This window comes from Hypanus sabinus, chromosome 9 (genome assembly GCF_030144855.1).
Source record: "Hypanus sabinus isolate sHypSab1 chromosome 9, sHypSab1.hap1, whole genome shotgun sequence".
Classification (NCBI taxonomy): Eukaryota; Metazoa; Chordata; class Chondrichthyes; order Myliobatiformes; family Dasyatidae; genus Hypanus; species Hypanus sabinus.
The window spans coordinates 45,327,799-45,354,312 of NC_082714.1; positions in this window are offsets into that span (position 1 = coordinate 45,327,799).

A 26,514-nucleotide genomic window follows, 5' to 3' on the forward strand; every position below is an offset into this window, starting at 1 on the left:
GATCAGACAACTTCAGTGCTTTCTCCTAAAAACTAGGCTCTACATCCATGAAACAGCAGATCTATGGTCTGATGTATTATGAAAAAAACCTGGAAACTTTACAAGTCAATTATACTGACAGTGTTTCTGATCTATCACTGACATTCACTTGGCTTTAGTTTCTCCAGTGGATACTGTTTGAATCATACAGAAGCGCTTTCATTGTGTGTTTAATATCTGTCTAATTCACACATTGCAATGCTAGAAAATAGTTATTAATTCAAACTGACTATAAGGTACTCTATGAAACTGAACTGGCATCCCTCATGGTCGCTTTCTTCCACAAAAGTTGGCTGAAAACCTTTTAAAAATACAGTTTTGTAGACCAGAGATGAATTAGTCATACAGCTCAATCCTTAAAAGGACAACTTTTAAGCCACAAGTGTAGTCACAACCTACTAAGCATCTGTTACATAGCTATTCATATCTTTTTTCTTTGCTTTGTAAATGAATTTATTCATCTCGCTTAATGATACCAATCTAGGGCAAGTCCATTAACACTAGCAAACAACCGGTAAATGTCAATGCTTACACATTTGAAATTGCAAAGAATCAAATAGTAAAATATCAGCTGGTATAATCTTCAGGAATGCATCAATCCAGAGATAGTAATCAGGCCTACCGAGGGAATGACAGATGGCCCTCAAAAGACTCGCCATTAAGGTCAGCTTTTAAAACTTCGGACTTGAAATGTTAACTATTTCTCTTTTCACAAATGCTGCACAACCTGCTGAGTGTTTGCAGCATTTTCTGCTTCCATTTCAGATTTTTAGCACCTGATGTTTGTTAAAAATTACCAAGCTGAGTGTGGAGTCAGCAGCCCCAGAGTGCTCCTTCTAATTCACACTCAACAGGTATAAAATTCTCCATCTTCACTTCCAGCTTATGACAAACACGCAATCATCCCCAACCCTGCCACCACTGACACGAATCCAGACCCATTCACTGCTCCTCCACTCTGATTAGCCAATTCATAATTGGACTGAAGGCCACTGATCAAGTCATGATTATCCAGCTTCAAGACCTGGAGACTCTCACTATTGAGTAGGAAGTGAGGTTTGAAATCCAGTGCTGGGCATCTTTAAGAAAGGTGATTAAGGTGCAAAAACTGGGGTGGAAAATAACATCAGGGGTGTTTTGGGCCAGATACTAAAGACTTTGAACAGAACACCATGAAAATTACCATGTCACCCTAATATTTCACTTGTATTTGGAAATTCTTGATTGGAAACAAATATTTTCATGTTGTTAATTAGGTTCTATGCTCACATTTATAAAGCATTGTTAAACCAAGTAACAACTATTTCCCTAATGTTACAGCTATATAAGACCTTGGTCAGACCCCACTTGAAGTACAGTGTTCAGTTCTGTTCACCTCACTAGAGGAAGGATGTGGAAATCATTGAAAGAGTGCAAAGGAGATTTTCAAGAATGTTGCCTGGGTATGAGAACGGGTTGAATGAACTTGGCCTTTTTTCCTTGGAAAAACAGAGGATGAGAGGTGACCTGATAGAGGTGTATAAGATGATGAGGGGCATTGATCTTGTGGATAGTCAGAGATTTTTTTTCCAGGGCTGAAATGGCTATCACAAGGGGGCATAGTTTTAAGATGCTTGGAAGTAGGTAAGAGGGGGTGTCAGGGGTAAGTTTTTCCACACAGGGAGTAATAGGTGCGTGGAATGCACTGCCAGTGATGGTGGTGGAGGCAGATACAATAGGGTCTTTTAAGAGACTTTTCAATGGGTGCATGGAGCTTAGGAAAATACAGGGCTATGTGGTAGGGAAATTACTAGGCAGTTTCTAGAGTAGGTTACATTGTCGGCACAACATTGTGGGCCGAAGGGCCTGTAATGTGCTGTGGAGTTCCATGTTCCACGTTCTTCAGGCAACAATAATAATGTTCCACAAATTGTTGGCAATGGAAAGATAAAAGGCAAGCAAGCTTTTGGGGGTGAAAATGTCATTTCTATTCTGAATTAACTCCTGTTTTTCAAATCATAGTCAGGTGTCAGATGAGGAGTCGCACGAAAAGTAAAAGACATTAAAGCTGAAATTAAAGCAGAAGATGTGGAAAATCTTTGTCAGGTCAGGTGACAACTACCCAAGGAGACCTTAAACATTAACATTGTGTTGCTTTCCACAGATGCCGCCTGACCTGATGATCCTTTTTTCTCACGAATTTTACGTTGCATAACATTTGAAATTACATCACTCGCTTTAACCTAGCAGTTGAAAATGAGTGTGGATTCCAAGTGTGTTCTTACTCACCCCCTGTAATGTTACAGCAAAACTACTCTTCTTTTATATTCCTTGCAAAAAAAAAAGCCATATCCAATTATCCTGCTTAATTGCTTGCTGATCCTGCATGCTAAATTTTGGAGTTTGGTATTTTCGATCACCTGTATCACATTTTGAGTTCTCACACCATTCATTCGTCCTGTCAAAATAGATGACCTTCCATTCTTATATTCTTCAAGTTATACTCCATCTGCTAGCTCTTTGCCCATTCACAAAATCTATCTTTATCTCTTTGCGGGTTCTTTGTGCCCTCCTCATAACTTGCTGCCCCTCCTATTTTTGCTTGATTGGCAAATCTGGAGAGAGTACACTGAGTCTTCATCCAAGTTATTACTACGGAATGTAAATAGATGTGGTCCAGGGAACTTCCAACTTGTTGCTACTGACTGCCAACTTGCAAGTGATTTATCCATCCTGACTCTTTCCTTACTACTAGTTAGCTGCTCTCCTCATCCATTACAAAATAATACCTCAACACATTGTATCCTTATTTTGTGCAGTAACATTTTATGAGAAAGCTTAATGAATGCCTTCGGGAAGCCATGGTAAGAGCTAATCTACTCTAACCTCAGACACACAAGAGATTCTGCAGTTGCTATCAATCATGAACAATGCACACAAAATGCTAGGGGAGCTGAGCAGGTCAAGCATCATCCATGGAGGTAAATAGACAGTTGATGTTTTGGGCCAAGATCCTACATCTGAACTGGAAAGGGAAGGGCCAGAAGCCACAATTAAAAAAAAGAGGTGGAGGTAGGTAGGGAGAGTGTAACAAGCAGGCAGGTGAGAAGTTAGACCAGGTGAGGGGTGGGGTGACGTGAGAAGTAGGAGATGCATTGTGTGAAGAAGCAGATAAATTGGAGAATCAATGAAAGCAAGGGCTGTACTGCTGCATTACTTAACTGGCATAAAACCAGCTGGTGATCAGATGGTGACATTAAACTAGAGTTGGTGACGAATATTACGGATTTCCCGCTTCATTGTATCTACATATAAACTAACAGTCACCAAAGTTTTTACCAAATGAGATGTTTCAGACATAAATTTAGTTGTTTGCAAATAAGAAGAGTCAGTAATATTTGACATTTAATGTGTATAAGGCACTGAATTTGTACACAAAACTGTTTTTTGGTGTGAAATCATGATCTAAGTTTTTGAAGTTGTAATGGACAATATACTGTAAGACAGAAGTCATTGTCAATGCAATAGAAATGAAATCAAACCAATGGTCAGTAATGAAGAACAAAAAAGGTACTGTTACATGGTGTTCTCCCAGGTTCAATTCTAGACTGATTATTATTTGGCATCTATATCAATGACTTGGATGAAAATGTACAAGGCATGGTTAGTAAGTTTGCAGATGACAACAAAATAAGTGGTGTCATTGACAGTGAAGACGCTTATCAGGATGTACAGAGAGATCTTGCTCAGCTGAGGAATAACAAAAGGTATTTCTTTTGGATCAGTGTGAGATGTTACATTTTACGAAGACAAACCATGTATGACATTCACTGTCAATGGCATGGACCTAGGAATCAGGTAAATGGCTTCCTGAAAGAGGCATTGCATTTACGTAGGGTGGTGAAGAAGGCTTATGCCACACAGGCCGTCATCGATCCCTGCACTGAGTATAGAAGTTGGGATGATATACTGAATGCATTGCATTTGGAATATTGTGTTCAGTTTTTGACCTGTGGTATAGAAGTGATGCCTTTAAGTTGGAAAGAGTGCAGAGAGGATTCAAAAGGATGCTTGAGGGATTGAGTCCTGGAGAGAGGTTGATTAGTTGGGATATTTTGCATTGGAGTGTAAGTAATTCAGAGGTAATCTTACAAAGGTGTGTAAAGTCATGAGGAGTATAGGTAGGATGAATGTGCATGGTCTGGTGAATCAAGAGTGAGACTGCAGAGATTTTATAGAAGCCCAAGGAGCATCTTTTTCATCCACAGGTAGTCAGTATATGGAATGAGCTGCCAGAAGATGATGCAGTTATAACATTTAATGTTACATGGATGCAAGACAAATGGGACCAGTTCCAATGGGAATTTGCTTGGTATGGACCCAGTTGACCAAAGGCTGTCTGTTCATTCTATATGACTCTTACCTACTTACTTACTGTCCATTACACCGCTGGCATTTAGGGCAGCAATGAAGGTCCTCTATCTCTGGCGGTGTTCAGGGCTTCCTTCATCATGTCAGTAGCTTCCTCTCAGTTTTCACTTCTGTCAGCCATGCAAGTCACGGGCGGAGACTCAGGAATACCGTCGCACTCAGATGTAGAAAAATTCATCATCGCTGCTTCCATAACAATTTTGTTTTACCACTCAGGGTTATTCGCCCTGAGCTGAACCCTGACTCTGGAGAACCGGTGTATCACTCTTAGTCTGTCCTCTACCCTTTAACCAGTTTGGCAGGGCCACTCATGCCAGAACCAAAGAGTAAAGCCCAGACTCTGGCCAGCATAGCTCTCTGGGTCAAGCCTCCAAACCACGACAAGGCTGAGGTCCTCTTGAAGGTCCGTATGACTTGATGACACTATAATATAGGGACCTGACAAGCTGAAAATAAGGGAATGCATAATCATGAGCTTTCCTTGGACTGAAAACATGTATAAATGGATTGCAATCTGTCATCAAAACGTGGAAGCAATTATGATCACAAAGAGAGCTGACACATTGCACAATTTAAATAATTCTTAGGCATGATGCAGTACTAGACATGGTTTAACTAGATCTTGCTGTATTACAGCCACCAATTCAATAGTTACAAAAGGAAGACAAATAAACTGAGGTTAAAAAATACAAACAACTAAACAAGTAGAGTTTCGGACATCAGTATTTGTTCACCGTGGTGAAATACTGTATGTTTAGGTAAACGAACGTATACTTAATGAATCATCACAACAATGAAGATATTTATTTAATTTAATTTGTTGTTTAACATAGTATTATTTGCTTCAAGAAGGCATTTTGAGTCTGTCTTTCAAACACAGGTCTGTAAAGGCTAACTACAGCTTTTTTAGCAAATAAATGGGGAGGAATCTGAAATAAGTAACTCTTTGAAAATAGAGCTGTGCACTTTCATCTGGCAACCACGGTCATTCGTGAATGATGTATGTGTTTCAGCTTGTCAACACCAGCATGACTTGGTTTTGCTTTATTGCACAATTACTGGAAGAGTTTGATTAACTTCTGACCTTTTTCCTATCACCCTTCTTAACTGGTACTCCCTGCAAAGATTAAGAGTTTATCATACTACAATTTCCATGTAACGAAGAGTTGTTTAATGAACTAATCCCTTCACTAACTGATGAAGAACAGAGAAGCATCTTCAGCGGCAGGTTGCTGTCAATGCAATGCTCCTCAGACAGGATGAAGAGATCATTTCTCCCCAATGCCATTCGGCTCTACAATTCAACTACCAGGGGCAAGACATGTTAAAGTGCCGGGGTTAGGACTGAGCTTAAGTTACCACTCAATGCACTTTAGTAAACTATTTAAGAACTTTTTAAAAGCTATTTATTAATGCTTTTTGGGAGGGTGATTTTAGATGCATATCATATTTATACTGAGTTAAATACTGTATGTAATTAGTTTTGCTACAACAAGTGTATGGGACACTGGAAAAATGTTGAATTTCCCCTTGGGGATGAATAATGTATCTATCTATCTATCTATCTATCTATCTATCTATCTATCTATCTATCTATCTATCTATCTATCTATCTATCTATCTATCTATCTATCTATCATTGAATTCCAATGCTTTGCTCATAGAGTAGGAGCTGTAATTGATCACATAATGGCTAAAATAAAAGCTTTGGAATTCACACAATCTCATTGATAAAAAGTGAGAGTAAAATTGGCATTAGCAATTGTTTTTGGAATGAAAACGTTTCATGAAACGTTGGTTACAAGTAATAACCCTTTAAGAAAATAGAACATAGAATAGTACAGTGTAGTACAGGCCCGTTGGCCCAGAAAGTTGTGCCAACTTTTTAATCTACTCCAACATCAGTCCAACCCTTCCTGCCACATACCCCTTTATTTTCCATCTTCCATGTGCCTATCTAAAGCTGTTTTAAATACCCCTACTGCATCTGCCTCTGCCACTACCCCTGGTGGTGTGTTCCACTCACCTATCACTCTGTGCAAAAATAAACTGCTGGCATCCCCCGAACCTTCCTCCAATTATCTTAAAATTATGCCCACTGAAATTAGCCATTTCAACCTGGGAAAAAGGTGCTCTCCACTCTATCTATGCCTTTATCATTTTATACATCTTTATCAAATCGTCTCTCATCCTCCTTTGCTCCAAAGAGGGAGGCCCTAGCTGACTCAACCTAACCACATTAGACATGCCCTCCAATCCAGGCAGTGTCTTGGTAAATCTCCTCTGCACCCTCTCTAAAGCTTTCAGATCCTTCCTATAATGAAGCAACCATAACTGAGCACAATATTCCAAGTGTGTTTTAGGTAGTATATTATAGAGCTGCAATATTACCTCCTTGTTCTTGATCTCAATTCCCTGACTAATGGAGTCCAACAGACAATATACCTTCTTGACCTCCCCCCCCCCCCCATCAATTTGTGCAGCAACTTTCAAGGATCTATAGATGTGGACCCCTGGATCCCTCTGTTCCTCCACAACACTAAGAATCCTGCCATTAACATAAATTCAAAGGGTGCAGGTCAATGGGTCTAGGCAATTTAAATGGTTCAGCATGGACTAGATGGGCTGAAGGGCCTGCTTTCCATGCTGTGGTTTTCTAAGACATTAAGGTTCTGTCGATGAGACAAGATTAGGCTAAAGGGGAACAGAACTGTCATGCAGACTGATCATAGGAGAGTTTCATGATGAATAGTGAATATGAATATAATTGTCAGACTGGTCTGGATCTGGGTTTGGGTCAGACTAAGGGGGTATGAGACTTGCAAAAGGAAGAGTAAGTTTGATCTTAGAGTTAATGAAAAGGTAGGCACAACATCAGGGGCTGAAAACCTGTACTGTATTGAACAGTTCTATGTTTTATGTTCTATAATCACACATTACATTACATTACTGTGGACAATGAAAAAGATTATCAAGAATTACAAGAGAATGTGGATCACCTATATGAGTATCCACAACAGTCTGAGGAATGGCAAATGGAGGTTAATTGGGATAAGAATGAGGAGTTTTATCTTTAAGTCTATTCATTTTAGAAAGTCAAATCCAGATAGACTCACAATGAGTGGCAGGACCCTGGGGAGTATTGAAGAACAGAGGAACTTTGAAGAAAAAGTAAATGGTTCACTGAAGTGGAGTCAGAGGTAGACAGGGATTTTGACGCACTGACCTTCCTAAGTCGGGGCAATGAGCATAATAATTAGGAGGTCGTGGTGTGGTTGTACTGGACAGTGGTGTGCTGCACTTGGAATAATGTGTTCAGTTTTGGTTGCCCTGCTATGGTAAAGATGTTATTAAAGTGGGAAGACTGCAGAAAAGATTTAAAAGAATGTTGCCAGGACTTGAGGCATTGAGTTTATAGCGAGACGTTCGACAGCAAAGGACTTCATACCTTCGAGCATAAGAAACTGAGAGGTAATCACACAGAGGTGTACAAAATCATGAGGGGAATAGATTGGGTGAATGCACTCAACCCATTTCCCAGACTTGGGAAACAAACTTTAAACTTTTATAGCTTTAAGGTGAGAGGGGAAAGATTTAAGACTAATTTCAGAAGTAACTTTTTTACAAAAAGGTCGAGGAATCCGTAGCCGGAGGAAATGGTTGAGGCAAGTACAATAACAACTTTGAAAAGACAGTTGGACAGGTGGATGAATGAGAAAGGTTTAGAAGGTCTGGGCTAAATACCGCGGGTTGGGATTAGACATCCTGGTTGACCAGGTGGGCTGAGGGGCATGATTCCCTGCTTTATAACTATGAGCCTGTGTCTCTCTGACCTGACTATGACTCAAAACTCTCATAGTGGTGAACTGCTCCTTCAGCCCAATACCTCCAGCCCAACCCGTGGTATGTTCATATCCTCAACTCATATCGGACCCTTCTTCCTCACCAGCCACCTCTCCCCATGAACCACCATCCCGACCCACAACCCTCCAGGGGGAATGGCCTTGAGCGGAAGGTGATGCTGGTCTCACCTAACACCTGCCAGCTTGTACTTTTTCACCTGTCTCCACCTCCCTATTCGGACTTCCGTCCCGCTCCGGACCTGGTGAAAGGTCTGTAAACTGTTTGTTCTGATCCATAGGTGCTGCCTAATTTGCTGAGTTACTCCAGCATTCTGTGTGTGATGCAAACTCTGGGTCTGAATTCTGCTTGACTAGATGGAGGTGCGGGAGAAATCGACACTGCCTGCAGTTCGCAGCGCGATTTGTGTGACCTCGGAAGGTTTTTGGCCACACTTGCGAAGTCGTTGAACTTCTCCAAGCCTAGAACGCATTGTTCTCAGTGAGCTGACTGCCTGACGTTTGTCCACTTAAGTCACAGAACGTCTGTTCCCCACAGCAGTGTTAGGAAATTGTACAGTTCACCCTCTGCTGTGTTGTACCGTTCATTGTCACCCTCACTTGCAAAGCTGCTCCTGAAGCAGCCCGACCCGTTGTGGAATGCAGGCTAGTTTTTAGCAGTGGTGGTGAGTTTTAACTGGTGTTTGTGAAAGAAGGCCATTGACCAGCACAAATAGCACTAGCAATAATTATAATTAGCAGGCATTAACTGTACAGGTAGAAATTAATCATGCCTTGTGGTCCCTAGGGGCTATCAAATTTACACCTATTTCATGTTATGAGCTGTGCAGAATTACCTCTGCCTAACCCGTGAGCTCCACCTAGTGGATAATGAAGGCATTGCACAGTGTGCTGAAAGTTGATTGCTTTTAGCAGTGATGTCAAATTGACCTGCCACATGAATAAATCACAAGTGTGTGCAAAATCCTATGTGAAATTATGATTTCACAGCATTAGGATAGTTTGCACCCAAAAACAAGAGCTCAAGTGAGACTTGACAATTCCCAGAGGAATCTCATTGAATTTGTTGTAGATCTCTACTTTACCTTGCAGCATTCAGAGAAAGCACACTCTCCCTGGCACTATGATTGCCATCAAGAGAGGCATTTACAAATGCCTGTTTGATTTCTCCATCCAATTAGTAATGTATGATGTTGGATGTAATAATAGGAGTGGGTAGAGATTGTAGGCTACTTAGAAGAAGTGCCTCTCCATCAGGAAGTCCGTTTTTGATGGGGCTGCCATTGTTTCCTTCCTCAGCACAGTTGGTGGATGTCGAGCATCTCAGAAGGTGAATGTTGGAGACAGCACTCATTGATGGTAGTAGCTCCTTCTGTGGGGTTAGTGTTTTAGTAGCTGGCAGTAAGACCTAAAACTGCCCAAGTCAGGTGCAAGTGTGGAAAGCATCCTACATAAGATGGACACAAAATGCTGGAGGAACTCAGCAGACCAGGCAGCACCTATGGAAAAGAGTACGGTTGATGTTTCAGGCTGAGCCCCTTCATCAGGACTAGAGAAAAACAGATGAGGAGTCAGAGTTAGAACACCCTGGCCTGCTGAGCTCCTCCAGCATTGTGTGTGTGTTGCTTGGATTTGCAGATTTTATTTTGCTTGTGACTATCTTACGTAAACACTGTTTTCCTAGTTGTTCCATAACTTGGAACTCCCATCAATGCTGTTAACTGAATTGGACATGGTATGAATAAAATCACTTGTGCAAGAAAGTGCCAGGTCCAGTTTATCATCAGTGTAAACTCTCTTGGATATGAAGGTCAGAACTACCGGCTCCAGGTAAATGGCATGGTGGACATTTAGCACCTGAATTACAGGAGTAATTCCAGTAAATTCCCAGGCAATTTTTTAAATGAATGAAATACACTCATTATTGCAGATGTTGGATGACAATTATTATCCGTAGCAAAATATATAATTTAGGTAATTATACATATAAAATTGAAAGCATGTTCTGGATCAGAATCAGAATTATTGTCACTGACATATCCATGACATTTGTTGTTTTGTGGTATGAGGTTTTGTGGCACGCATATAAAGTTATTAAAGAATGAATAAATAGTGCAAAAGAGGAACAGTGAGATAGTGTTCATGGGCTCAATGTCTGTTAAGAAATCTGATGGTGAGGTGGAAGAAGCTGTTCCTGAAATGTTGTGTGTGCATCCTTTACTTCTTCCCTGACGGTAATAATGAGAAGAGAGCATGTCCCAGACGGTGAGGATCTTTACAGATGGTGCTGCCTTCTTGAGGCAGTGCATTTGGAAAGTGTCCTTGATGATGGGGAAGAATGTGGGGGGAGATAGTTCATGTCCTCTAAGTCAGCAGAGATCATAATGCTTTTGGAGTCTTAACTTTGATCTTTGAAAACATTATTTCTAGCTAATCTCTGTAACAGCACATGTCTGGAAGCATTGGCTATCAGTATGCTTGAGAAAAATAAACAGATTGAAAAATAAAACTCAGTCTCCACGTATTTGCATACAAAGATATAACACCATCTACTAAGTGTCTCCACCTGATAGAAGCTATACTGATGCATGCACCTCGGTCAGACTGGAAACTAAGAAGCTGTGCATAGGCATCTCCAAAAAGCTTATTGATCAGGTTAGGAGAGCTTGCTCCTCTCCCAATAATGTTTGAACAAATTTTCTCAAAGTCACTAATTAAATGTGCAATAGGAACTGTTGGCGACATCAGCAAGTCAGGCAGTATCTATGGTAACAGAAGTATTTCAGAAATGGGAAGAGAGTAAGGTAATTATTAGTTTTAGAGAGGTGGGGGAGAGATGGGACAAAGGAGAAATCTCCAAAAAAGCGAGGCCAGATTTGCTATGGGATTGACCTGTAGAGGTCCTCTGGTATATAGGTTTATGGGACATTTAGAAGGTGATAATACAGACAAAGGTTATTGCAAAGAGTGGACTGAAGAATAATCCCAGCAGGTTTAGTAGAGAGAGAAGAACAAAGGCCATATCACAGCTACCTGAAGTTTGAGAATTCAATACAGAGAAGGCTGTTACATACTCAGATGAAAGGTAAATTCGTCCTCATGCTTGTATTGAGCCTCATTAACAAATACTAAACAAAATAGGCAACCAGGTAACTGAACGTTAGGAGCAACTGATTGAGGCTCAGGTGATGAAGTGGAAATGAGTGGCAAGTGAATCCTGTTAGCTGCGTGGAGACTAGGAAGACGTCTGTGCAGCCTGAAAGGGCCCCTCCTCCATCCGGTAGCACTCCTCAATCAGTGATGAATTCAAGTTGAAACTGTGCAGCACCCAAGACTTCTCCTCTGGGCCATACCCTTCCCAGTTGACCAGGTACTGCACATCCCATCCACAATGATGTGAATCCATCAAACTGGTGAACCGTGTACATTGGACCACCTTCCACCACCCTGGGTTCCAGAAGTGCAAGCTCTGGTGGGCTGACTGGTCCATGGACAACAGGCTTAAGGCAAGACACATGGATCCTGACGGACAGTGGTAGCTGAAGACGGTAGGTAACTGGATTGAAGAGATGGGTGATCTTGAAGGGACCAATGAACCGGGACGAGAGCTAGTGGGCATCAGTACACAGGGATAAGTCCTGGGTGAACAGTCATAAATGGTCCCCAGGCCAGAGAGAACTGGCTGGATGTTGCCAGCGACTGGCCTAGCAGCAGTAGGCACAATTAGCAGCTACGATGGCTCTCCATGCCAGCTTCCAAGATATTCCAGCAATTCCAGACATGGCAGTCAGGACCCCCACTGTTGGCTCTTCTGCGGGGATCAACGGGGGTTGGTAGCCATGATGCACTTCAAAGAGTGACGTACCCGTGACAAAGGAGGTGTGTAGATTATGAGGCAGCGTGGTCCAGACCAGATCCTTCTTTCATGTAGAAGGGTTAGAGACAGCAAAGCATCAAGGAAACTTCTCTACTTGCACATTGGCTCTTTGTGACCAACTGTTGGTCTGTGATTGACAGACTCACTGAGCTACAGGGGAGGGAGCAGAAGGCTTGCCCAAAACAGGAGGTGAATTATGGACCTGGTCTAAAACAATGTTCTGAGAATATCCTAGGAGGCGAACTAAATGGCCTTCCGTCTCAGCGACTGATGGACATTTGAGGAGGGCAATGAAGTGGACCGCCATGGAGAGCTAGTCCGCCAATGTCAAGATCACTGTGGCTCCCATCGGAAGGTGGAAAACCAGTGATGGTGTCTATGGTGATGTGGGACCATGGGCATCAAGGGACCAGTAGGGGCCATAGGAGCCCAGAGGGCCACTGGTTGGAGGAATTGGACTGGGCACATTGAGGGCAGGCAGTGATGAACTGACATACATATGTGATCATTGTGGGCCACCAGAACTGGAAAATCCTGGGGCTGTCATGCGCCTGTAGTGTCTCGGAACACAGCACTGCTGGCACATACGTGCAGTTGTAAGGTTCATTGCTCAGAGCACACTTGTGCTGTAGGGCCTGGCAGATCTAATTCTCAAGATCCCAGACAATCAGAGCAAGGAACTGTAAAGATGAATTAATGGGCTGAGGATTGATTTCCATTTCAGCTGGGTTGAACTGTCATGACAGGACATCCACCTTAGTCTTCTTGGGGCCAAGTTAGAAGGAGATTGTGAAGTTGAATTGCTTGAAAAAGAGGAACCAGTGAGACTGAAGTGGGTTGAGTTTCTGACTCTATTAGATAGAGAGGTTCTGGTAGCCAGTCCCAATCAGGAAATGCTCATTTTAACTACCAGCCAATGTCTGCATTACTCCAAGGTCCATTTGATGGTGATTAACTCCCTGTCTCCTACTCAATAACGGTGCTGCGTAGGGTTGAACTTGCACAAGAAGCAGACACAAGTATGTGTCTTCCCATCCAGTCGTCACTGGCAGAGGATTACCCTGGTGCCTGTGATATGGCAGAGAATAGGAGTAGAGATGAAGTGTCTCTTGATCTCCTTGAAGGCATGTCCTGCAGCAGAGGACCAGGTTATCTGTGAGGTAGGTGACTTGGTGAAGGAGGTGAGAGGAGCCGTGATTTGGCTGTGGTTTCTGATGAACTACTGGTAGAAGGTAGAGAAGCCCAAGAAGCACTATAGCTGTTTGAGGGAGCTCGGTTGTTGCCATTCATCAATGGCTTGCTCTTTCTCTGGGTCCATGGTTATGCCCTAGGGTGAAAGGACGTAAGCCAGGAAGGAAGTGTCGGAGGTGTGGAGCTGGCAGATTTCTAACTTTCAGTACAGTTGCTTTTCAAGTAGACACTGAAGGAGTGACAGACATGGTCTTGGGGGTCCTTGGAGAAGATGAGGATGTCATCAAAGTAGACAAACACTTACCTGTGTAGAGTGTCTCGGAGGATCTCATTGATGAAGGCTTGGAAAACAGCTGGATTATTGGGAAGTCCAAAAGGCATCAACAAGTATCTGTAGTGGCCGGTGGGTGTTATGAATGCCATTTTCCACTCATCCCCCTAGGAGATGTGGATCAGGTTGTTCACGCTCTGTAGATTCAGATTGGTGAAGATCTGAGCCATGTGGGGTGTTTTGAATGCACTATCCATCAAGGGGAGAGGGCAGCATTTCTTAATGGTGATCTTGTTGACTCCATAGTAGTCAATTCAGGGACAAAGGCCCCTATCTTTCTTTTTGACAAAGAAGGATCCTGCACTGACTGGGGACTGGGGTGGATGAGTGAACCCATATTGCAGTGTCTTGGCAATGGAGTCCTTTATTGCTGGTGACTCAGGAGGGAGAGCGAGAACAGACAACCTCGGGGAGGTGTGGATCCTGGAAGTACATTGATTGTGCAGTCATGTGATCTGTGAGGTGTTGGCCTCCTTTTTACTGAAAACAACAGCTAAATTTCTGTCAGAGTCTGGTGAGGTCAAGGGGTATCCTCAATCTCTATGGATTTACAGGGTGAGGTCAACTGAGCCTCTCGGCAGGGTGGTGAGCAGTGAGCCGGATAACCAGGGGAAGTGAGGGTGGTGAGCAGTGAGCCGGATAACCAGGGGAAGTGAGGGTGGTGAGCAGTGAGCCGGATAACCAGGGGAAGTGAGGGTGGTGAGCAGTGAGCCGGATAACCAGGGGAAGTGAGGGTGGTGAGCAGTGAGCCGGATAACCAGGGGAAGTGAGGGTGGTGAGCAGTGAGCCGGGGTAACCAGGGGAAGTGAGGGTGGTGAGCAGTGAGCCGGGGTAACCAGGGGAAGTGAGGGTGGTGAGCAGTGAGCCGGATAACCAGGGGAAGTGAGGGTGGTGAGCAGTGAGCCGGGTAACCAGGGGAAGTGAGGGTGGTGAGCAGTGAGCCGGATAACCAGGGGAAGTGAGGGTGGTGAGCAGTGAGCCGGGTAACCAGGGGAAGTGAGGGTGGTGAGCAGTGAGCCGGATAACCAGGGGAAGTGAGGGTGGTGAGCAGTGAGCCGGGTAACCAGGGGAAGTGAGGGTGGTGAGCAGTGAGCCGGATAACCAGGGGAAGTGAGGGTGGTGAGCAGTGAGCCGGGTAACCAGGGGAAGTGAGGGTGGTGAGCAGTGAGCCGGATAACCAGGGGAAGTGAGGGTGGTGAGCAGTGAGCCGGGTAACCAGGGGAAGTGAGGGTGGTGAGCAGTGAGCCGGATAACCAGGGGAAGTGAGGGTGGTGAGCAGTGAGCCGGATAACCAGGGGAAGTGAGGGTGGTGAGCAGTGAGCCGGATAACCAGGGGAAGTGAGGGTGGTGAGCAGTGAGCCGGATAACCAGGGGAAGTGAGGGTGGTGAGCAGTGAGCCGGATAACCAGGGGAAGTGAGGGTGGTGAGCAGTGAGCCGGATAACCAGGGGAAGTGAGGGTGGTGAGCAGAGAGCCGGATAACCAGGGGAAGCGAGGGTGGTGAGCAGTGAGCCGGATAACCAGGGGAAGTGAGGGTGGTGAGCAGTGAGCCGGGTAACCAGGGGAAGTGAGGGTGGTGAGCAGTGAGCCGGATAACCAGGGGAAGTGAGGGTGGTGAGCAGTGAGCCGGATAACCAGGGGAAGTGAGGGTGGTGAGCAGAGAGCCGGGGTAACCAAGGGAAGTGAGGGTGGTGAGCAGTGAGCCGGGTAACCAGGGGAAGTGAGGGTGGTGAGCAGTGAGCCGGATAACCAGGGGAAGTGAGGGTGGTGAGCAGTGAGCCGGATAACCAGGGGAAGTGAGGGTGGTGAGCAGTGAGCCGGATAACCAGGGGAAGTGAGGGTGGTGAGCAGTGAGCCGGGTAACCAGGGGAAGTGAGGGTGGTGAGCAGTGAGCCGGATAACCAGGGGAAGTGAGGGTGGTGAGCAGAGAGCCGGGGTAACCAGGGGAAGTGAGGGTGGTGAGCAGTGAGCCGGATAACCAGGGGAAGTGAGGGTGGTGAGCAGTGAGCCGGGTAACCAGGGGAAGTGAGGGTGGTGAGCAGTGAGCCGGATAACCAGGGGAAGTGAGGGTGGTGAGCAGAGAGCCGGATAACCAGGGGAAGTGAGGGTGGTGAGCAGTGAGCCGGATAACCAGGGGAAGTGAGGGTGGTGAGCAGTGAGCCGGGTAACCAGGGGAAGTGAGGGTGGTGAGCAGTGAGCCGGATAACCAGGGGAAGTGAGGGTGGTGAGCAGTGAGCCGGATAACCAGGGGAAGTGAGGGTGGTGAGCAGAGAGCCGGGGTAACCAAGGGAAGTGAGGGTGGTGAGCAGTGAGCCGGGTAACCAGGGGAAGTGAGGGTGGTGAGCAGTGAGCCGGATAACCAGGGGAAGTGAGGGTGGTGAGCAGTGAGCCGGATAACCAGGGGAAGTGAGGGTGGTGAGCAGTGAGCCGGGTAACCAGGGGAAGTGAGGGTGGTGAGCAGAGAGCCGGATAACCAGGGGAAGTGAGGGTGGTGAGCAGTGAGCCGGGTAACCAGGGGAAGTGAGGGTGGTGAGCAGTGAGCCGGATAACCAGGGGAAGTGAGGGTGGTGAGCAGTGAGCCGGATAACCAGGGGAAGTGAGGGTGGTGAGCAGTGAGCCGGATAACCAGGGGAAGTGAGGGTGGTGAGCAGTGAGCCGGATAACCAGGGGAAGTGAGGGTGGTGAGCAGTGAGCCGGGTAACCAGGGGAAGTGAGGGTGGTGAGCAGTGAGCCGGATAACCAGGGGAAGTGAGGGTGGTGAGCAGTGAGCCGGGTAACCAGGGGAAGTGAGGGTGGTGAGCAGTGAGCCGGATAACCAGGGGAAGTGAGGGTGGTGAGCAGTGAGCCGGATAACCAGGGGAAGTGAGGGTGGTGAGCAGTGAGCCGGATAACCAGGGGAAGTGAGGGTGGTGAGCAGTGAGCCGGGTAACCAGGGGAAGTGAGGGTGGTGAGCAGTGAGCCGGGTAACCAGGGGAAGTGAGGGTGGTGAGCAGTGAGCCGGGGTAACCAGGGGAAGTGAGGGTGGTGAGCAGTGAGCCGGGGTAACCAGGGGAAGTGAGGGTGGTGAGCAGTGAGCCGGATAACCAGGGGAAGTGAGGGTGGTGAGCAGAGAGCCGGGGTAACCAGGGGAAGTGAGGGTGGTGAGCAGTGAGCCGGATAACCAGGGGAAGTGAGGGTGGTGAGCAGAGAGCCGGATAACCAGGGGAAGTGAGGGTGGTGAGCAGTGAGCCGGATAACCAGGGGAAGTGAGGGTGGTGAGCAGTGAGCCGGATAACCAGGGGAAGTGAGGGTGGTGAGCAGTGAGCCGGATAACCAGGGGAAGTGAGGGTGGTGAGCAGTGAGCCGGATAACCAGGGGAAGTGAGGGTGGTGAGCAGTGAGCCGGGGTAACCAGGGGAAGTGAGGGTGGTGAGCAGTGAGCCGGATAACCAGGGGAAGTGAGGGTGGTGAGCAGTGAGCCGGATAACCAGGGGAAGTGAGGGTGGTGAGCAGTGAGCCGGATAACCAGGGGAAGTGAGGGTGGTGAGCAGTGAGCCGGATAACCAGGGGAAGTGAGGGTGGTGAGCAGTGAGCCGGGTAACCAGGGGAAGTGAGGGTGGTGAGCAGTGAGCCGGATAACCAGGGGAAGTGAGGGTGGTGAGCAGTGAGCCGGGGTAACCAGGGGAAGTGAGGGTGGTGAGCAGAGAGCCGGGTAACCAGGGGAAGTGAGGGTGGTGAGCAGTGAGCCGGGTAACCAGGGGAAGTGAGGGTGGTGAGCAGTGAGCCGGGTAACCAGGGGAAGTGAGGGTGGTGAGCAGAGAGCCGGGTAACCAGGGGAAGTGAGGGTGGTGAGCAGAGAGCCGGGGTAACCCAAGATGAGAGGAGTGTTGGGTGAGTTGATCAGAAGGAAATGGATGGACTCCTGAAGCTTTCCAATATTTTCATGCACATCTCAGACCCTAAAGGACGCCTGTCAATGAATGCGATGTAGAAGGGTTGGAGAAAGCCTAAGCTGCACACACATAGTCCAGACAAGTAAATTGCCTCCTGCGCCCGAAGGAACCAGAGCCTTCTGTGTGTGTAGAACCATCGGGGTGTGGAGGAGGACAGAGAGAGTGAGTCGGGCTGTGGTGCTGGAACGAGGGGCGGGGAGGGAGCTTACCACATGGAAGGCCCCTCCTCTCTACAAGGTGGTGCCATATGCCAGCATTGATGCGTGGGTGATCGGCGGCTCTGCAATAAGCACACAACTTGGTTCTCCACCAATGCTCATGCTCCTGGGGAGATAAGGGAGCTCTCCATACCCGCATGGGTTCTGGAGGCATGAATGATGAAGGTCCTCCAGCCGGAAATGGCTCTGGGAGCAGAAATGGGATCCTGGCTGATGATCTGGAAGGCCATTCCATAAAAAATTCGGAAAACCAGACTTATGAGGCACTTAAGTGGACATACCCCAGGCAGACAGCTCGTCTTTCAAGCACTCCGAGAGGTCGTGATTGTGATGGGCCAGCAGCACTTCTGCACTCCGCCATGAGGGTCCCAACTACCATGGCATAATCCAGCACTGAGCGTGAGCCTTGGTGCAGGCAAAGTATCCGATCTGCTGCCCCTTTCCATTTCCTGGTTGGTCAAAAACCCAGCACATCTCTGTGGTGATATGCTTTGCAAATGGTGGTTTCACTGTTGCTGGTAATAGAGGCTCAGCTCAAAGCTTGCCCAGTTGAGATAGGGATGATGAAGGCAATCTTGGCTCAGTCCATAGCATACAGAGATGGTTGGAGCTCAAAGTGTAAGACGCACTAGGACAGGAAGTCGTGGCATCCAGCCGGCAATCCATCGATGTGTTCGAGCACCGGAATCCAGGGCTCAGAGAAGGATGCTGAACGTTGTGGAGTTGCTGTATCAGGACGGAGAGCTGGAAGAGGGTGGTGAGCAGATGGTCAGTGGGTTCCTGCTACTTCTGGACGATGTGCATTTTGAAAACGGACAACTTCAATTAGGTGAGAATACCCTGCTGTGTTAATGGATTGTTTACTCAATCCTGTCAGGAAATGTCGGGGAGGTTTGACCCATAAGTAAATCCTGGACAGTGAGAAGGTAAGAGGTGAAAAGGTGGAGGTTATATCTCCTCCAGTTACACTGGAAAGCAATACGGAATGGGGAATGCTCTGAGGGGATCAAAGAGTGTGCTGGGAAGTTGAAAAGGGAGTAAACCCTTCAAAAGAATGTGAGGGGAGGGGAGGGGACCGAATGTCCAATAGTGGAATCTCAACACCATACAACAAACTTTTCCCAGTACAAAAAGATATCTAAACCGATGAATCCTTTGGGGAAGTGGGAGTGGATTCCTTGGCTCAGGGATGTTTACACTGTGGAAATTGCTGCTGTAGGAAGTTGTTCAGACACGCGAGGATTTTGAAAGGAAGTTGGAATAGTACATGAGGGAATAGGGATAGCTACTGATGCAGTGAGGCAGCAAGAATGTAAACAGACTTTTCCCCCACACAAATACAAGCACAGATTTGCCAAGATTTACCAGAGATTTGTTTCTGTGATGCATATTGTAAGTCACTCTTTATAGTTCAACGAAACTTTCTCCTCAAACAAATACCAGCTCTGCCAGCAGTTCCACATGGACGTAGTTGTTAAGCTGACATTTTGGCTCGATGCTGCAGCTCAGGCATAAGTGATGGTGTGAACATTTAAGGCCATGATAATTAAACTGGAGCTCTGCCTTGGGATCCCGACCTTTGTCTCGGGAATGATGCTCCTTCTGATTTAAAATTCAAATGGCCTGTCACTGTGCCTCTGATCTATTCAGCATCACAAAGTCTGGGCAATAAAAAACAAATAAATAACATATATAAATAATAAATAACAAATAAATTAAAAAACAAATAAATTTGTTGGTTGCTTGTTATACGGTGGTAACAATTCAAGGGGGGAGGGGGCAATAGAAATATCAAAGAGAAGATTTAACTCAATTGTAGAATAGATGACAACCCTACAGCTCAGAACTTGTGATACCTGATGAAGCAATAGAGTTTACAGCTGGTGTTAAGGAAGTCAATCCAGTGCAGTTGATGAGAACTCCTCCTCTTCACACATGGCGCATAGGTGCAGCAATAATTGTAGTTCTATTCCCTCGCAGTTCCAGGGACCTGGGCTTTGAGTGCCATCTGTTTAGAGTTTGCATATTTTCCTGTCATGCATGGGTTTTCCCGGATGCTCCATTTTTTTCATCCCAAAGAAGCATGTTTGTGGGTGAATTGGCTGCAGAAAATTGCTCTGAATGTAGATGGAGTTAAAGGGAACGTGAAAAAGAATAGGTCACAGAGGTATAAGGGGAGGGGACAACGTTGGTCTTGGAGCTGACGTTCTTGTTGGACTTAATGGCTTTCTTCTACATAGAGTCATAGAAAAATACAGCACCAAAACAGGCCATTTGGCCCAACTGGTCCATGCCAAACCATTTAAATTGCCTACTCCCATTAAACTGCACCATGACCGTACTGTCGACGTACCTATCCAAACTTCCCTTATCACAAGATAATATGAAGATATAAATATGAGAAAAGTTCTGCCACTTGGCATAAACTCTAGAGGGTCCTACCTTGCCACCAATTAGCTCTAATGTCATCAAGCTGGTTGAGCACCCAACCACAAGAGTCTCTCATAGACAGGCTAACAGGAAGCAAAAGGCAAAATTCATAATTAACCTTCTAAAACTTATACAAAGGATTGACACATGCTTATGATTATGGTAGAAGTTGAAATACCATAAAGCAGGTTTGCAAAAAAGTATTCTTTAATTTTAAAATGCTCCATATATTGTAATATTCCTGGGAAGTGATTACAATACAATTAATGTTCAGGGTTAAGTAATCTTTCTACACCAAATTATGCAGTAGCAAGACATTAAAACTCACTTGTGTCTTTTATAAATACGCAAGATTTTGAGGATGCTTTACCATATGACTAACTTGTATGTAGCTTAAAATAGCACCTGATCTAAAACAGTATCGTTTCTGAATGGGCATTGAATCAAATTAAACTCTGCATGCATGAAAATCCTAATGTGTTGTCAATGCCTCTAGGTAAAACAATACCTGTTAATGTAGAATAGCTGTGTCGCCACCCCACAATCCATGCCATTATTTAACCTAATGCTTCAGATTTCATAAAGCATGCAAACACAGAGTTAAAAAAGCACTAACTTTGCAGTATTCATGATAAATGGTTTCATGCAATTTTTGGTGATCATCCTAATGACGTCAATCTCTACGTTTCCTGTCAGACCACAAACATTTTAATGATTAAAGCATTAGTTGCAGAATATGTTATGCTAGTTGTGTCTCTATATTGCAAAGGATTTTTACAGGTTCTTTGTAGAAATTGTCATTTTTCCCGCTGCAAAATAACTTACATTTTGAGAGGATACGATTAGTTATTTTCTCTCAAATAAAATGGAATTGTGCAGTAATGCTGCTTGAAATTTTAACCTAAACTCACAGCACAGCTCAGAGTAACAATAGAATCACACTGCACCTTACCATTGAAATGTTCTCATGATTTCCTCTGCTGTCTTTGAGCTGAAGAGGCTGGGCTGGCACAACTGGACACCTCTGAGAGAGCAGATTTGATTAAAGATCATTCTGAAGCTTTGTGCATTACAACTGGACTATTTCCACACTATTGGTGGTGCTGCCTTTTAGAACAGAAGAAAATAAGAATTAGAAGGAGTACACAATTTGTTCCCTCATGCTTTCTTACTCTGCCATTCAATGAGATCCTGGCTGAGAATTTGCCTCAGTGTTACTTTCATATGTAACTGCATATGCACTGATTTTTTAATACAGTATCTAAAAATCTACTGATCTTTGTTGGTGAGCCCTTTCATACAGAGAATTCTCTAGGAAAAGCCATTTCTTCTCACCTCTACCCTAATTTTGAGAATGTGACCCTTAGTTCTAGATACATTAGCCAGGAGAAATATCAGTCCTGCATTAACCATGTCAGCTCCTGTAAGAATTTTGAACATTTCAATGAGATCCTCTCCCACTCATCTAAACCAATGAATCTCTTCTCATATTTAAAGTCATATTGGTCCAGATGTAGATCAATGTGACTAGGCAGAATGATACTTCAGCTCAGACTAGATGGGCCAAAGGGCCTGTTTCGGTGCTGTACTGTTTTATTCAATGACTCTATATTCTATAAGACAAATCTTCCACCACAGGAACTGATCTAGGGATTTCTTTGTTTTACTCCCTTTGTTATAAAACAAAGGGTTCTCACAACCAGACTATGTAGCAGTTTCTTCCCCCAGGCTATCAGACTCCTCAATACCCAGAGCCTGGACTGATACCAACTTACTGCCCTATTGTCCTGTTTATTATTTATTGTAATGCCTGCATTGTTTTGTGCACTTTATGCAGTCCTGGGTAGGTCTGTAGTCTAGTGTAGTTTTTTTTCTGTGTTGTTTTTTACGTAGTTTAGTCTAGTTTTTATACTGTGTCATGTAACACTATGGTCCTGAAAAAACATTGTCTCATTTTTACTATGTACTGTACCAGCAGTTATGGTTGAAATGACAGTAAAAGTGACTTGACTTGACTTATAAGTGCATCATTTCTTCAGTAAGGAGACACGACCTGCACTTAATTTTCAAGATGCTGTCTCACTGTGTTCCTATATATCTGAAGCATGATATTTCAACTCTTGTATTCAAATTCTGTTACAATGCTGACATATTGTTCACATTACCAGGTGCTTGCTGTGCATGAATAACAACTTTTTATGATTTGTAAAAATACCGTTAATATATACATGAACGCTCACTTTAAAAATATTCCACCTTTCTATTTTTCCAAGCAAAATGGATCACCTCACATTTTCCTCTACGTTCTGTTTTCTGAGCCTTCGCTCATTCACTAAACATTCTTCTGAGAGCTCATTCTCTCCGCATCAGTGGGTTGCAGTCTTTACATTCGACACTCTCATCCAAATCAATGATATTGATTGTGAAATGCTTGACTCCCCGTCACTGGTTCTCACACCCCCAATGGAGACAGCTCTCAACCCATTTACATCTGCCCTCTGTCATCTGGTCTTTAATTCATCCTCAATACAATATATTACTCCCAATGCTCCCATGTGGCTCCCTACAAAACATTGCAACAACTGCTTCACTACCATCTATATGGTGGTCCCAACCTCAAAAAGCTTTACTAACTAAGTCAAACACAACATCTGCTTCATAAACCTTTGATGGCATTGACAAATCCTGTCATTATTTACTAAGAGCTCTGTTATCACTTCCCAAATAATACATATAAGTAGCTTCCCCACCATTGATGCTAAACTAATTAGTTCTCTTTTGCTACCTAAACTACTTTCCATTCTGTGGGAACAGATCTGCAATCCATAGAATTTTGGCAACAGGGATAATCCAGGAAACTGCAGTTCAGTGAGCATTTTAACATCAAAAGTAGGGAGATTATTGGAAAAAAATTCTAAGGGATAGGATTTATGTTCACTTGCAAAGGAGCCAAATGCCCTTTATGTAGAAGAAATTCTGTAGGTAACCATACTAAATACTTTTGCTATGTTTATTCTCATTGGAACGTCGGGGGCTAAGGGATGGTCTCATAAAAGATTATGCAGTTATGAGGAAGATTGATAGGGCAGATGGGAGTGTGTGTGCGGGGCAAGGGGTAGGTCCAAAATCAAACAGCATAGAGTTAAGGTGAGAAGGAAGAAGTTTGAAGGAAGGTGGTAGTTAAATGAGATGAAGTGGTAGAGGTAGATCTCATTACAGCACCTAGAAGGCATGTGGAGAGGTTAGGAAAGGAGAAAAGGGATATGGGCTTAATGTTGGCAATGGGAATGGCATAGGTAAGCATCAGAGTTGATATGGAGGAGTTGGGCCAGAGGGACCTGCTACTGTTCTTTTCAACTCCATGTCACTATGACACTACTTCTGCCTTTATTTCCATAGCCACCTCTTCAGAACAGAATCAAAATCAGCATCAGAATGAGATTTATTATCATTGACATACCTCATGAAATAATTTGTTCTGCAGCAGCAGTGCAGTGCAAAATATAAAAAATACTAAATGTTACAAAAATTATTAAAGAAATAGTGTAAGAGGATGAATAACGAGGTAGTGTTCATTGGTTCATGGACCATTCAGAAACCTGAAAGAGAATAGGAATTAGCTGTTCTTCAAAGAAGTATGTGGCTCTTCAGACTCTCGTATCTCCTTCCCGATGGTAGTAAAAAGAAGAGGGCATGTCTCAGATGGTAAGGGGGATTCATTGTCTTTCAGATCATTTAATTTCTGCAATATTAAGACTGATACTATTGTTAATACCTTGGAAATCTATATCCATCCAGTTCTTTAGTCTATCATTTTTTCCAGATGGTTTTCCATGAATGTAGACAGACACAAATATCTGTGCCATTTCTTCCTATAAAATCTCTCCTATACTCACATTAACCAGCCAATCTGTTTCTTTTTACATGCTTGTAGAAAGTCTCCTCATTAACCTATTTTTGTGTTTTACTTCCCCTATCCTTATAAATGCCTTTGCTGATTTATGATTTTCGACAACATTAAAAGCCTTCACTTTTGATATAATGCTATCTTTAACGTTTCTTGATAATCATGGCTGAGCTACTATGCCTGTGTAATTATTAGGGTAACTTGTGAATTTGTAAGTCGGTTTATCATTGTCATTTTAACCAAGGTACAGAAAAAGCTTTGTTTTGCGTGCCATCCGTACAGATCACCTCATCGCATCAGTACTCTGAAGTAAGCACACAAGGAAAACAATGACATGGTGTAACAGCGCAGTGAAACGCAGTGCAGGAGAACAATGAGGTGAAAGTCCATAATGGTAGATTGTGAGGTCAAGTCCATCTGATGTTTTTCCTTATTATATTGTCTACAAACTGTGTACTGATTCTAACCATCGGCTCTTTAACTGCCACATTGCTTAATATTGTTTCTCCGTCTTCCAGATCTCACACATTTGTAGTTTGTTTTGTTCCGATCTAAGATATTGATTCCCGAATGAGCCAAACCATTTAAAAAGTAATATGAGATTCAATTATATTTGATCATTTACCCATGAGAGCCCTTGAAGTACTAAAGGATCAATGTACTCTTTCTCACTACAGCGTCAAATCTAATAAATGACTCATTAAACCAAACTTATTAATGATCTCTAACCACATAAAGCAAGTTTATCTAACCTTTCTTCATGGTACAGGCCTCCAATCCAGGCAGCATCCTGGTGAGCCTCTTCTGCACCCTCTCCAAAGCCTCCACATCCTTCCCACAGTGGGGCAACCAGAAATGAAAGCAATACTTCAGATGCAGCCTAACCAGAGATTTATAAAGACACAATGAGTCTTCCTCATTCTTGAACTCAGTGCTTCAACTAATAAAGGCAAGCATACCAAGATGCCTTCTTTACTAATCTATAGATCTGTGCAGTCACTTTCAGGGAGCTATGAACGTTGACCTAATTGTCACACTTGGGTGAATGAGACATCATCTGCCAGTTCTCCACCCAGATCTGAAGCTGAACTATATCCTTTGGCAATCCTCTACAATATCTGCAATGCCACCAATCTTTGTTTCATCTGTGAACCTACTAATCAAGTTAAGTTTATTGTCATTAACTATATACATGCATTCTGTCAAATGAAACAATGATTCTCCAGACCAGGGTGTAAAGCACAGTAGTACGCATAACGCATATGCCACACAATGACTTAGGAAAGTAAAGGTAAACTCTACAGATGAATTATGCATAAATAGAGTAAAGTACGTAAATTAAATATTGTAAGGTATAGTACAGATTAGCCAGTGATACTACAAATGTGATGCGACAAGGAGTTCAGAAGCCTAATGCCTGGGGGAAGAAACTGTTTCCCATCCTGACTGTTGTTCTCTTTGTGCATCAGAGTTCCATGCCTGATGGTAGGAAGTCACATAGGATACTGATACTAAGGGCCCTGTGTACGTAGTGCTCCTCATAAATGTCCCTGTTGGAGGGTAGGGAGACCTCTATGATCCTCTCAGTGTCCGTTGTATCCAATGCTCGGATGCTCCCATACCAGATGGAGACGTAGCTTATCAGGATGCTGTCAATGGTGCTCCTATAAAATTCTGTTAGGATGGTGGGGGGAGCCTTATTTGCCTCAATTTCCTTAGGAAGTGGAGGCACTGCTGTGTCTTCTTGTTCGGGGAAGTGATATTAAGGGACCAGGTGAGGTCTTCCATGAACTGAACTCCCAGGAATTTGGTGTACTTAACTCTCTCTACAGATGAGCCATGTATTCACAGAGCATCTGCATCTTCCTGAAGTCCACAATGACTTCCTTGGTCTTCTCCACATTCAGACTTAGGTTGGTATTCTTATACCAATCCACCAGCCCTTCCACATTTTCTAGTGGGCATGCTCAATTAATCTATAGAATAGGTATAACTGTATCAATGAAGAACTGCCCATTTAGGACATTCAACCAGAGCGCAGAAGGTAACAACCTTTGCAAATAGAAAAAGAAGAAATAATAATAATAAATATATAGTCAATAAGAATTGAGAACATGAGATGGCGGGTCTCTGAAAGTGAACCCATCGGTTTTAGGAGTATTTCAATGATGGGGCAAGTGAAGTTTGCGTGAAATTATCACCTTTGATTCAAGATCACAGAGGAGTTAAAACATTTTTCTTTTGCCTAAGCAGAAACAGATAATAGCTGGCCTAAATATGTTAACAACTTTATCATAGTTTCAGGGATTAAACAATTTTGC